Here is a 14,244-nt window from a genome sequence, read left to right on the forward strand (position 1 = left end):
GGAAAAGAAGGATGTTTGGTGATGAGGAAAAAATGGCAAGCACTTTACACGTTGGCATTTAAACCACGCCCCCAAAGAGACAAGAGCCTTAATCCAGCGCCTTGGACCGCTCGGCCACGGTACCAGCTATCAAAGCTCTGCCTTCAGAATCTGATATCTGGTGATTGAAATGTGGTTTTCTTGCATTTTGAACTTTGCGTCGAGGATTTTCCATTGAACGAATGGAATGAATGGGCTTTCTGAGCAATATTCATGCGACGAGGTGGCCGAGTGTTTGAGGTGATGGATTCCTAATCCATTGTGCTCTGCACGCATGGTTTTGTATCTCATCCGCGCCATTATTGCATTTACCGTTTGATGTGTTGTTTCCTTCCTGCAATTCAACCAGATGTCTTGGGCCTCGCTCCAATCCGAAGCCACGGTGGATGAATTTTGCATTGCTCGCTGATCTCTGCTCAAATCAGCAAGGAAAAATTGGTGCACGGAGGTGTTGCGAGTGTAAGATGTGAATAACTTGAAGGATCAAGAAAGTGCACAATGACGCCCCGGTAAAGCGAGTATCTGTCCACAGATAATACCTGACCTGCTGAGTGTTGCCAGCAGTTTCTGGATTTATTTTTGAGCTTTCACTATAGCCGTTTTCCTGACAACTTGAAACTTTACTCAAGGGCGCAGCTTCAAGCAGAACTTTCTTGAGCTCTACTCACACACAACATAGCTCTTTACTTTCCGACACACTCGCTTTAAAATCTGGCTTATCCGCACACAGCTTCCTGCGCCACGAAAATTTGAAACACCTTTCGCTCTTGGCCTGCAATCGCTCCTTTTTCGCCACAGGCGCTCTTTACATTTATCCTCTACTCGATTCAATCCCATGTTTAAACAGAACTATTAAGATCAAGGCGGAATACTTCCGATCTTCCTGGGCAGCCCCAACTTACCAAATGTGCACCCCTCAACCGCCAATCGCAGCTCTGGAGCGCTGCCCGTCGGTCACGCAACTCAACTGCTGAAAGAAAAAATCCAAAAAGCATCAAAACAAAATCCAGTTCTTCAGTTACCATCACCTGGATCACAAGATTCGACAAGTAAAATTCGTGAACAATCGGGCGGCTGTCTTTCCAGAGGCCAGCCCTGCTTTCATCGTGTTTGTCTGTCGAGCGGTCACGCAGATCGAAATGTATCGACTGGTTTCAAGGCGCAAATGAACATTGGTGCGAATCGGACATCTGCCCAATCGAAACAGTGGTCACAGCAGAACAAATTTAAACGCGTGAGGTCATGAAAGTGAATGTTGGAGTCGGCAATGCCGCAGGATAGTTTCCATGAAGTGGAAGGAAGAAAGGAAAGGCGGCATATTGGCTGTGGAAGGAAGAAAAAGTGGGGAAAACAGGCCAGTTTGAACTGTGGAGCATCAAGTACAGGCATGTGAGAGTGCTGGATTCGAAGGAATGGTTAGGTTTTTGCCAGCAACAAAAAATATTTCTTTTTTGTGCAAAAGATTGATTTCTTGCTGCATTCTATTCGTGTATGTGGAAGAGAACAAAAGAGGTAATCGAAACTATACTGTAGCTCGTATTGAAACCGTACAAACTGCGACCTCAACGCAGAGCATGGACGAGGAGACGATCAAGGCGAAGCGCATCAGGTGGGGCAGTCATGCCCGAACAACAGCAATGTCGCGCCCGGTGCTGCTTGGAAAAGAAGGATGTTTGGTGATGAGGAAAAAATGGCAAGCACTTTACACGTTGGCATTTAAACCACGCCCCCAAAGAGACAAGAGCCTTAATCCAGCGCCTTGGACCGCTCGGCCACGGTACCAGCTATCAAAGCTCTGCCTTCAGAATCTGATATCTGGTGATTGAAATGTGGTTTTCTTGCATTTTGACCTTTGCGTCGAGGATTTTCCATTGAACGAATGGAATGAATGGGCTTTCTGAGCAATATTCATGCGACGAGGTGGCCGAGTGTTTGAGGTGATGGATTCCTAATCCATTGTGCTCTGCACGCATGGTTTTGTATCTCATCCGCGCCATTATTGCATTTACCGTTTGATGTGTTGTTTCCTTCCTGCAATTCAACCAGATGTCTTGGGCCTCGCTCCAATCCGAAGCCACGGTGGATGAATTTTGCATTGCTCGCTGATCTCTGCTCAAATCAGCAAGGAAAAATTGGTGCACGGAGGTGTTGCGAGTGTAAGATGTGAATAACTTGAAGGATCAAGAAAGTGCACAATGACGCCCCGGTAAAGCGAGTATCTGTCCACAGATAATACCTGACCTGCTGAGTGTTGCCAGCAGTTTCTGGATTTATTTTTGAGCTTTCACTATAGCCGTTTTCCTGACAACTTGAAACTTTACTCAAGGGCGCAGCTTCAAGCACAACTTTCTTGAGCTCTACTCACACACAACATAGCTCTTTACTTTCCGACACACTCGCTTTAAAATCTGGCTTATCCGCACACAGCTTCCTGCGCCACGAAAATTTGAAACACCTTTCGCTCTTGGCCTGCAATCGCTCCTTTTTCGCCACAGGCGCTCTTTACATTTATCCTCTACTCGATTCAATCCCATGTTTAAACAGAACTATTAAGATCAAGGCGGAATACTTCCGATCTTCCTGGGCAGCCCCAACTTACCAAATGTGCACCCCTCAACCGCCAATCGCAGCTCTGGAGCGCTGCCCGTCGGTCACGCAACTCAACTGCTGAAAGAAAAAAATCCAAAAAGCATCAAAACAAAATCCAGTTCTTCAGTTACCATCACCTGGATCACAAGATTCGACAAGTAAAATTCGTGAACAATCGGGCGGCTGTCTTTCCAGCGGCCAGCCCTGCTTTCATCGTGTTTGTCTGTCGAGCGGTCACGCAGATCGAAATGTATCGACTGGTTTCAAGGCGCAAATGAACATTGGTGCGAATCGGACATCTGCCCAATCGAAACAGTGGTCACAGCAGAACAAATTTAAACGCGTGAGGTCATGAAAGTGAATGCTGGAGTCGGCAATGCCGCAGGATAGTTTCCATGAAGTGGAAGGAAGAAAGGAAAGGCGGCATATTGGCTGTGGAAGGAAGAAAAAGTGGGGAAAACAGGCCAGTTTGAACTGTGGAGCATCAAGTACAGGCATGTGAGAGTGCTGGATTCGAAGGAATGGTTAGGTTTTTGCCAGCAACAAAAAATATTTCTTTTTTGTGCAAAAGATTGATTTCTTGCTGCATTCTATTCGTGTATGTGGAAGAGAACAAAAGAGGTAATCGAAACTATACTGTAGCTCGTATTGAAACCGAACAAACTGCGACCTCAACGCAGAGCATGGACGAGGAGACGATCAAGGCGAAGCGCATCAGGTGGGGCAGTCATGCCCGAACAACAGCAATGTCGCGCCCGGTGCTGCTTGGAAAAGAAGGATGTTTGGTGATGAGGAAAAAATGGCAAGCACTTTACACGTTGGCATTTAAACCACGCCCCCAAAGAGACAAGAGCCTTAATCCAGCGCCTTGGACCGCTCGGCCACGGTACCAGCTATCAAAGCTCTGCCTTCAGAATCTGATATCTGGTGATTGAAATGTGGTTTTCTTGCATTTTGACCTTTGCGTCGAGGATTTTCCATTGAACGAATGGAATGAATGGGCTTTCTGAGCAATATTCATGCGACGAGGTGGCCGAGTGTTTGAGGTGATGGATTCCTAATCCATTGTGCTCTGCACGCATGGTTTTGTATCTCATCCGCGCCATTATTGCATTTACCGTTTGATGTGTTGTTTCCTTCCTGAAATTCAACCAGAAGTCTTGGGCCTCGCTCCAATCCGAAGCCACGGTGGATGAATTTGGCATTGTTCGCGAGTATCTGACGCGTATCTGTCCACAGATAATACCTGACCTGCTGAGTGTTGCCAGCAGTTTCTGGATTTATTTTTGAGCTTTCACTGTAGCCGTTTTCCTGACAACCTGAAACTTTCCTCAAGGGCGCAGCTTCAAGCACAACTTTCTTGTGCTCTTCGCACACACAACATCGCACTTTACTTTCCGACACACGTTTTAAAATCTGCCCAATCCTCACACAGTGTCGTGCAGCACAATAATTTGAAAAACTTTCGCTCATGGCCTGTAGCTCTCTTTACATTTATCCTCTGCTTGATTCAATCGCATGTTTGAACAGAACTATTAAGACCAAGGCGGAACACTTCCGATCTTGCTGCGCCGCCCCAACTTGCCAAATGTGCACCTGTCAACCGCCATTCACAGCTCTGCAGCGCTGCCCGTCTGTCACGCAACTCAACTGCTGAAAGAAACAAGCCAAAAGCTTCAAAACAAAAACCAGTTCTTCAGTGACCATCACCTGGATCACAAGATTCGACAAGTAACTTTTGGACTGAATCCGATTGAAACAACTGGAACCTAATTGAGGCAGCAACTTCATACCAGCAGTGAGTGGATTCCAGCTGCATTTTGTTTTTTCGTCCTGCAGTTTCAAACAAAAGAACCAAAAACATAACAATCTCCACCAAAATTCGAACTCGGTTCGCTAGATTCAGAATTTAATGTGTTTCACTTTACACCATGGAACCCATTCATGAAAATATGCCGCAACCTCCATCCAAAGACACTTCACTCTTTTCTCAGCACGGCCATGTCGCTGCATCACTGACTGTTGCTGAACCTCTCCCATCAGCAAAACTGCAAGAAGTGGACAATTTCAAACTGCCACTTTGACTCGGCCCGTTCTCATCGATACCTTCAGCTTCCACCCTTTCCCTTCTGCTTCGTTCCGAAGCTCTGCGAATCACACAGCTGCTCGTCAAACCCATTGCTTCCCTCGTGACTGTTTCTGGTTCAATCTGCTCAGCGCAGATTCTGCTCCTATTACAATCTTGCCGGATAATCTGTGAATAAATATTGCAAGGCACTGATGCATGAACATTGGCGTAAAATAAAATGCAAACTTTGCCCGAGGACACGATCCAAGCAATGCCTGCATTTCAAGAGACAGTGCTTTGAATTTCGACATGTTTGCCTGCTGAATGCAGATTGCAAAGAAAAATTCAGCAAACTCCATTCTTTGGTGCAGTGACGCGCAGCGTTGCACATGAAGCAACTTTCTCTTCTGAAGATTTGGGAAAGCAAAAGATAGGCTGAGCTGAGAGACTCATAGAAAGGTTACAGCACGGAAGGAGGCCGATCGATACATCGAGTCCTGCCAACTCTGTGCAAAAGCAATGCAGCCAATCCCACTTCCTCGCCCTGTCCCCCTGGCCCAGCACATGTTTTCCTTTCAAGTATTTTTCAGTTCCCCTTTGAAAGCCACGATTGAATCTGCCTCCACCACGCCCCCTGGCAGTGCATTCCTGATCCGAACCACTCACTGACTAAAAAAGCTTTTTCCTCAAGTCAGCTTTGGTTCTTTTGCCAGTCACCGAAATCGATGTCCTCTGGTTCTTGACACTTCCGCCAATGGGAAAAGTTTGTCTCCATCTATTCTGTCAACACCGCTCATGATTTTAAATACCTCTCTCAAATCTCCTCTCAATCTTCTCTGTTCCAAGAAGAACAACCCCAGCTTCTCCAGTCTATCCACGTAACTAAAGTCCCTCATCCCTGGAATCATTCTCGTTCATCTTTTCTGCACCCTCTCTTAGGCCTTCACATTTTTCCAAAAGTGCGGTGACCAGAATTGGACACAATACTCCAGTTGTGGTCGAACTCATGTTTTATAAAGGTTCATCATGAATTACGTGCTTTCGTACTCTATGCCTCTATTTATAAAGCCCAGGATCCCGTCTGCTTTTCTGAACCGCTTTCTCAGCCTGCCTCGCTACATTCAACGATTTGTGCACATAAACCACCAGATCTCTCTTTTCCAGCACCCCTCTTCGATTTGAGCACTCTAATTTATGTTGCTTCTCCTCCTTCTTCCGACCAAGGTGTATCACCTTGCATTTTTCTGGGTGAAATACCTATATCCACTTGCAGTCTATCACTATCCTCCTCACTGTTCACTATACTTCCAAGATTTGTCTCATCTGCAAATTTGGAAATTGTGCCCTGTACACCCAAGTCCAAGTCATTAATAAATGTCAAAAGCGGCAGTGGTGCGAGTACCGACCTGTGGGAAACATTACTGTACACCTCCTTCCAATCCGAAAAACAACCGATCATCAATCCTCTCTGGTTCCTGTTACTGAAGCAATTTTGTATCCATGTTGCCACTGCTCCTTTTATTCTATGGGTATCAATCTTGATGACAAGCCTATTATGAGGCAATTTATCAAACGCCTTTTGAAAGTTAAAAAACACCACATTAATCGCATTGCCCTCATCAACCCACTCCGTTGCCTCATCAAAAACTCTATCAAGTTAGTTCAATACGATTTGCTTTGAACAAAAGGCCAAATTTATACAAGGAGCTCGAGCCTCATTGATTGAGGTTCCACCGAAATTTGAATTCGGATCGCTGGATTCAAAATACAGAATGCTCACCATTACACCATCAAACCCATTTATTAAAACAGGCGGCCACCTTCCTTCAAAGATACTGGGCTCGTTTATCAGCATCGCCATGGCGCTGCATCGTTGACTGCACGAGGGCACTGGCAAACCTCTGCCATAAAAAAAACTGCAAGCCCTGGTCAATCCCAACCTGCCACTTCGGCTCCGCCCTTTCTCATCCAGACGTTCAGCTTCCCCACTTTACCCTTTGATAAGTGTCGATGCTTTGCCAATCACACAGCTGCTGTCAAATCCATCGCTTCGCTCGTTGCTGCTTCTGTTTCACACTGCTCAGCGCAGCTCGTCTTGTTGGATAATCAGTGCATAAACATTGCAAGGCACTGATGCATGAAGTTCGGGGTAAAAAGAAAAGAGCTCGATCCTCACGGATTGAAGCTGCGATATCCCCACCAACAGGGATTGGATTTCAAGTGCGTTTGACTTATTCTGCCCTAAACTTGCAAACGAATCGGACAAAATTCGAGGTTTAAATTTGGATCGCTGGAGCCCAAGTCCAGAAGGCTCAACATTGCACGATGGAATCCAACTGATTACTTCTGCCGGCACCCACCAGTCAAAGACACTTGGCTCTTTTCTTAGCACTGCCATAATGCCATATCACTGACACCTCGAGGCTACCGACAAACCTCTCCCATCAGCAAAACTGCAACTTCTTGCAAAGAAAATGTAAACTTTGCCCGAGGACATGATCCAAGCAATGCCTGCCTTTCAAGAAACAATGCTTTGAATTTCCACATGCTTGACTGCTGAATGCAGATTACAAAGAATAGCTCAGCAAACACCATTCTTTGGTGAAGTGAAACTTAGCATCAAAGAAAAAACAACGTTCTCTTCTGCTGATTTGGGAAAGCAAAAGTCCGGTTGAGCTTTTGAACTGAAATCGATAGAAGCAACTGAAACGTCATTGATTGAGGCAGCAAATTCCAAACAGCAGGGAGTGCATTCCAGCTGCGTTTTGTTTTTGCGCCCTGCAGTTGCAAACGAATGGGACAAAAACAAATCAGATTCCACCGAGATTCGAACTCAGATCGCTAGATTCAAAGTCCAGAGTGCGCACCATTACACCATGGAACCCATTCCGTAAGAAATGTCGCACCCTCCATCCAAAGATACTTGGCTCTTTTCCAGAACTCGGGGACGTCGTCGATAAATTGGAGCCAGCGCTTTCAGGAGTGAAGTTGGCAACAAATCTGCACGAAAACGTTTGGTTAAGGTAGGCTCTTTCTTCTGCAAATGACAGTTAATGCTAGCGCCATTGTTAATTTTAAATCTGTGATTTGGAGATGCAGTTGATGGACTGGGGTTGACAAACGTAAGGAATCTTACAACACCAGGTTTTCGTCCAACTGTTTTATTTGAAAATCACAAGCTTTCGGAGGCTTTCTCATTCGTCAGGTGAGCGAGTATGGGATTCCATGGAAGGTTACCGTATTTACAGTCAGAGAACAATACCTGGTGATTACAGATAATCTTTCCAACTGCCCGTTGTCAAGGCAATCAAAGTGTTGAGACAGAGTGATGTGACCTGCAGCACGACCGAATACACAAACGGCCAGAACAAGAGACAGACAGAGAGAGAGAAACATCCGAAAGGTAGAGAAAGACAGAGAATGAACCGTTGTGTTAAAAACAGATAACTTTCTTTCGCTGGTGGAGTTACCTGTAGCGTGACATGAACCCAAGATCCCGGTTGAGGCCGTCCTCATGGTTGCGGAAATTGGCTATCAATTTCTGTTCGACGATTTTGCGTTGTTGTGTGTCTCGAAGCCCGCCTTGGAGAACGCTTACCCAAAGATCGGTGGCTGAATGTCCTTGACTGCTGAAGTGTTCCCCGACTGGGAGTGAACCGTCCTGTCTGGGGACTGTTGCGCGGTGTCCGTTCATCCGTTGTCGCAGTGTCTGCATGGTCTCGCCAATGTACCATGCTCTGGGGCATCCTTTCCTGCAACGTATGAGGTAGACAACGTTGGCCGAGACACAGGAGTGTGAACCATGTACCTGGTGGGTGGTGTCCTCTCGTGTGATGGTGGTGTCTGTGTCGATGACCTGGTATGTCTTGCAGAGGTTGCCGTGGCAGGGTTGTGTGGTGTCGTGGACGCTGTTCTCGTGAAAGCTGGGTAATTTGCTGCGAACGATGGTCTGTTTGAGGTTGGGTGGCTGTTTGAAGGCGAATAGTGGAGGTGTGGGGATGGCCTTAGCGAAATGTCCGTCGTCATCGATGATATGTTGAAGCCTGCGGAGAACATGGCCAAGTTTCTCCGCTCCGGGGAAGTACTGGACGACGAAGGGTACTCTGTTGGTTGCGTCCCGTGTTAGTCTTCTGAGGAAGTGTCTGCGATTTTTCGCTGTGGCCCGTCGGAACTGTCGATCGACGAGTCGAGCGTCATATCCCGTTCTTACGAGGGCGTCTTTCAGCATCTGTAGGTGACCATCGCGTTACTCCTCGTCTGAGCAGACCCTGTGTATTCGTAGGGCCTGTCCATAGGGGATGGCATCTTTGACGTGGTTAGGGTGGGAGCTGGAAAAGTGGAGCATCGTGAGGTTGTCCGTGGGCTTGCGTTAGAGTGAGGTGCTGAGGTGCCCGTCTTTGATGGAGATTCGTGTGTCCAAGAAAGAAACCGATTCTGAGGAGTGGTCCATGGTGAGCTTGATGGTGGGATGGAACTTGTTGATGTTATCGTGCCCTCTCTTCAGTGATTCTTCGCCATGGGTCCATAGGAAGAAAATGTCATCGATGTATCTGGTGTATAGCGTTGGTTGGAGGTCCTGTGCAGTGAAGAAGTCGTGCTCGAACTTATGCATGAAAACTTTGGCGTATTGGGGTGAGAATTTGGTCCCCATGGCTGTTCCTTGTGTTTGGGTAAAGAACTGATTGTCGAAGGTGAAGACATTGTGATCCAGGATGAAGCGGATGAGTTGTACGATGGCGTCTGGGGATTGGCTGTTGTTGGTGTTGAGTACTGATGCTGTTGCAGCGATGCCGTCATCGTGGGGGATACTGGTGTAGAGTGCCGAGACGTCCATCGTGGTGAGAAGTGTTCCTGATTCAACTGGTCCGTGGGTGCTGAATTTTTCTTGGAAGTCTGTAGTGTCGCGACAGAAGCTGGGGGTTCCCTATACGATGGGTTTCAGGATGCCCTCGACGTATCCAGAGAGGTTATCACACAGGGTTCCGTTGCCTGATACGATAGGCCGTCCGGGTGTGTTGGCTTTGTGTATCTTTGGGAGGCAGTAGAAGTCTCCAACGCAGGGAGTACGTGGGATGAGAGCGCGTAGGATGTTTTGAAGGTCTGTATCGAAGGTCTTGATCAGTTTGTTGAGGTGGTGGGTGTGTTCCTTCTTTGGATCTGCGGGTAACCGTCTGTCGTGTACCTCGTTGTCCAGTTGTCGGTATGCTTCCGTTCATCCCACTAAATATTTTTTGCCTCTTCTCGAATGCCTCTATGTCCTTTTTTTATAATATGGAGACCAGAACTTTTCCCAATACTCCAAGTATGGTCCAAACAAGGTTCTACACAAATTTAATATAACTTCTCTGCTTTTCAATTCCATCCCTCTAGAAATAAACCCCGATTCTTGGTTTGCTCTTTTATCGCCTTACGAACCAACTTCGCTAATTTAATCATCTGTACGCCCAGATCACTCTGCTCCTCTATCCTTTTTTTATTCCTTCATGGGATGGGGGCGTTCGATGGCGAGGCCGGCATTTATTGACCATACCTAATTGCCCTTGAGAATGTGGTGGTGAGCCGCCTTCTTGAACCGCTGCAGTCCGTGTGGTGAAAGTTCCCCCACAGTGCTGTTAAGTGGGGAGTTCCAGGATTTTGACCCAGCGAGGATGAAGGAATGGGGATATATTTCCAAGTCGGGATGGCATGTGACTTGGAGGGGAACGTGCAAGTGGTGTTGTTCCCAAGTGCCTGCTGCTCTTGTCCTTCTAGGTGGTAGAGGTCGCGGGTTTGGGAGGTACCCTCAAAGAAGCCTTGACTGGTTGCTGCAGTGCATCCTGTGGATGGTACACACTGCAGCCACAGTGCGCCGGTGGTGAAGGGAGTGAATGTGTAGGGTGGTGGATGGGGTGCCAATCAAGAAGGCTGATTTGTCCTGGATGGTGTCGAGCTTCTTGAGTGTTGTTGGAGCTGCACTATTCCAAGCAAGTGGAGAGTATTCAATCCACTCCTAACTTGTGCCTTATCGATGGTGGAAAGGCTTTGGTGAGTCAGGAGGTGAGTCACTCGCCGCAGAATACCCAGCCTCTGACCATTTAGACTCTTATTATCCAAGCAGTATGTAGCCCCTTATTATTTATAACGAAATGTAATATCTCACACTTATCTATATTGAAATTTATTTGCCAATTACTTGCCCATTCTGCAACTTTATTAATGTCCTCCCGCATTTTGTTGCAGTCCTCCTTTATATTAACGATAACAGCCCCGCCCACCCCCCAAAAAATATGATGTCATCTGAAAATTTTAAAACTGTGCTTCCGATTCCCGAGTACAATTCGTTTATTTAACTGGTGCACATCAGTGGTCCCAGCACCCATCCCTTCGGAACACCACTTCCCACCTTTTGCCAACCTGAGTAACTACCTTTAACCCTTCTCTCTGCTTTCTGTCGCCAGCTTGCTACCCTTTTTGCTACTTGTGCCCTGACTCCACATGCTCTGACATTAGTCATGATTCTACTATGCAGTACCTTATCGAAGGCATTTTGAAAATCCAAATACTTTTCATCGTCGACGTTATCCTTGTCTACCCTTTCTGTCACTTCTTCAAAGAATTCATTAACGTTGGTCAAAGGTGACCTTCCTTTTTGCAATCCTTGCTGACTATTCTTTTTTTATATTTTAAGTTCCTGATGTTTTTCTATTACATCTTTGAATAAAAGATTCGATTATCTTTACTACCATCAAAGTTAAGCTAATTGTTCTATAGTTCCCTGGACTGCTTCTATTTCCATCTTTAAATTTAGCAATCACATTAGCTGTCTGCCAGTCCTCTGACAATATACACTGTTCTAATGATTTGTTCAATATATATGTAATAGCTCCTCTGCTATTGCTTGCCTTGCTTCTTTTACGATGCACGGATGAAATCCACCTGGAACAGGGATTGTATCCTCTCTAGGTTTGGTTAGTTTTTCAATTAACTCCCCCCTTTCTATCTTAAATGTCTTTTTACATTTTTATTTATGCTTCTAATATCATCCTTACCATGTTAGTCTCCCTGGTAAAAACTGAGGCAAAGTAATTATTTCATGTTTCTGCCATATTGCTGTCATTACCTGTGAGTTGATCGTGTGTATACCTTAGTCCCCCTATGTCTATCCGATTTTTCTTTTGCCAGTTGTGTGTCCGTAGAATACTTAATTATTTCTTTTTATATTGCTTAATAATTCAATTTTGTAGATTCTCTTTGCCTTCCTGCTTGTTATTATTACCCTTTCCCTGACTGTTTCGTAATCCGTTTTGTCATCCTCTCCTTTGTTGTCTATGTATTTCGTGTATTCCTTTTTTAGTTTCAGTTGAGCACTTATTCCTTTCTTCTTCCATGGTGTATCATTACTGGCTGGTTTTTCTTGTTTTTCAGCAGGATATATTTCTCCTGGACTCCATATATCACCATTTTTAAACATTTTCCACTTCTGTTCGTTTTGTTTTGTTTATCAGTATTTTTTACAGGTTATTTTTCCCATTTCCATTCTCATCCCCTGAAAACGTGCGTTCTTCCAATTCATCATGTTGGTCTTTGACTTACTTATGTGCTTCACAATCTTTACTTAGACCTTATTATGTTGTGATCGCTATTGCCTGGATGCACCCGGAAACTTACTTCTATTTTCTGTTCTTGTTCGTTTCCCATTACTAGACCCAGCAGTGCATCCTCTCTTGTTGGGCTGTTTACAGACTGGGTAAGAAAGGAGTCCAGCACACATTGTAAAAACTCCATTCCGTGTATGACTTCACCGACCTCTTCTTGCCAGTTCATCTGGGGATTGTTAAAATCTCTCATCATTATTATTCTATGTCCTTTACTCGTTTCACAAATGTGCTTGCATATTTCTTCCTTCACCTCCTTTCCGCGATAAGGTGGTCTGTCGTATACCCCTATTAGCATGATCGATCCCTTCTTACCTCTTGTTTCAATCCATATGGATTCTGTTTCTAGCCTTCAGTTAGTTATATATATATATATATATATATAAAGCAATGGCCCTAGTAACGACACCTGGGGAATGTAGAATCATAGAATATTTCCGGCGCCAGCCGAAAGTGAGCCACGCAGCTTAGTCCCACTTTCCAGCACTTGGTTGATAGCCTTGTCGGTCGCTGCACTTCAGGTGCACATCCACGTATTATAAATGAGCTGATGGTTTCTGCTTCTACCATCCGTTCACACGCCACTGTCTACCGTCCTCCAGTCCGAAAAAAAACTGTTCACCACAATGTCTGTTTCCAATCACTTAGCTAATTTCGATCCATGCTGCCACTGCCCCTTTTATTCCACGGGCTTCAATTTTGCTTACAAGCCTATTAAGTGGCACTTTATCAAACGCGTTTTAAAAGTCCATAACACAACATCAACCGCATTGCCCTCATCAACCCTCCAGTTTGCCTTATCAAAATACGCAATCAAGTTTAGCAAACCCATGCTGGTTTTCCTTTAATAATCCACACTTGTCCAAACGACTATTAACTTTGTCCCACATTCTCGTTTCTAAAAGCTTCATGCACCTATTATTAATTTGCTTGTATCATTTTGATGCTTTTTATAGCTCCCCCATTCCACTTTTCCTGTATTTGTGTAAGACTTTTCTTTTAGCTCGATGCTGCCTCTTAATTCATCCGTTGGTCATGGTTGCTTAACTACACAAGGAGAGTTTTTGCATTTTATCAGTGTGTATTGGTTTTGAATTATACAAATAATCAAATGAATACTTACTACCTTGGTCTGCATGGTTCCCCTTTAACAGCGCAGTCCAGTTTACTCTGGACAAGTTATTTCTTATCCCCTCGATGATTGCCATATTTAAATTTAAAGATGGCAGTTTTAAGATGGCTCCTCGGCTGTTAGCTCCATGGAGAGCTCCTTTGCTGTTCAACACGATGCTTGGCCATCCTTTGCCATCCGAATCCCTTTCTCCCCAAATCTCCTCTCTTACCCTGTTTAACGTTCACTGGCTCTTCTGGTGGGCATGATGTGGAGATGCCGGTGATGGACTGGGGTGGACAAATGTAAGGAATCTTACAACACCAGGTTATAGTCCAACAAATTTATTTTAAAATCACAAGCTTTCGGAAATTATCTCCTTCATCAGATGAATGAATGAAAAGGTTCTCAAATCGCACATCTTATACTATGTTGGGACTGCATCACACCAATCAAAAGGTGTCGTTGTTATTCAAACAGGCCAGTCACGGAGAACAGCACGTCCCAGTACACTAGATATACATTGTGTCTATTACACAGGCAGGCAGAAAGAAACTCAAAATGGCAGAGAGAGAGAGAGAGAGTATTTTAAAAAACATATAAATTGTTTCCCCTTTTTTGCTGGTGGGGTTACGTGTAGCGTGACATGAACCCAAGATCCCGGTTGAGGCCGTCCTCATGGGTGCGGAACTTGGCTATCAACTTCTGCTCGACGATTTTGCGTTGTCGTGTGTCTCGAAGGCCGCCTTGGAGAACGCTTACCTGAAGATCGGTGGCTGAATGTCCTTGACTGCTAAAGTGTT

The sequence above is a fragment of the Heptranchias perlo genome, chromosome 35 (genome assembly GCF_035084215.1).
Source record: "Heptranchias perlo isolate sHepPer1 chromosome 35, sHepPer1.hap1, whole genome shotgun sequence".
NCBI lineage: Eukaryota > Metazoa > Chordata > Chondrichthyes > Hexanchiformes > Hexanchidae > Heptranchias > Heptranchias perlo.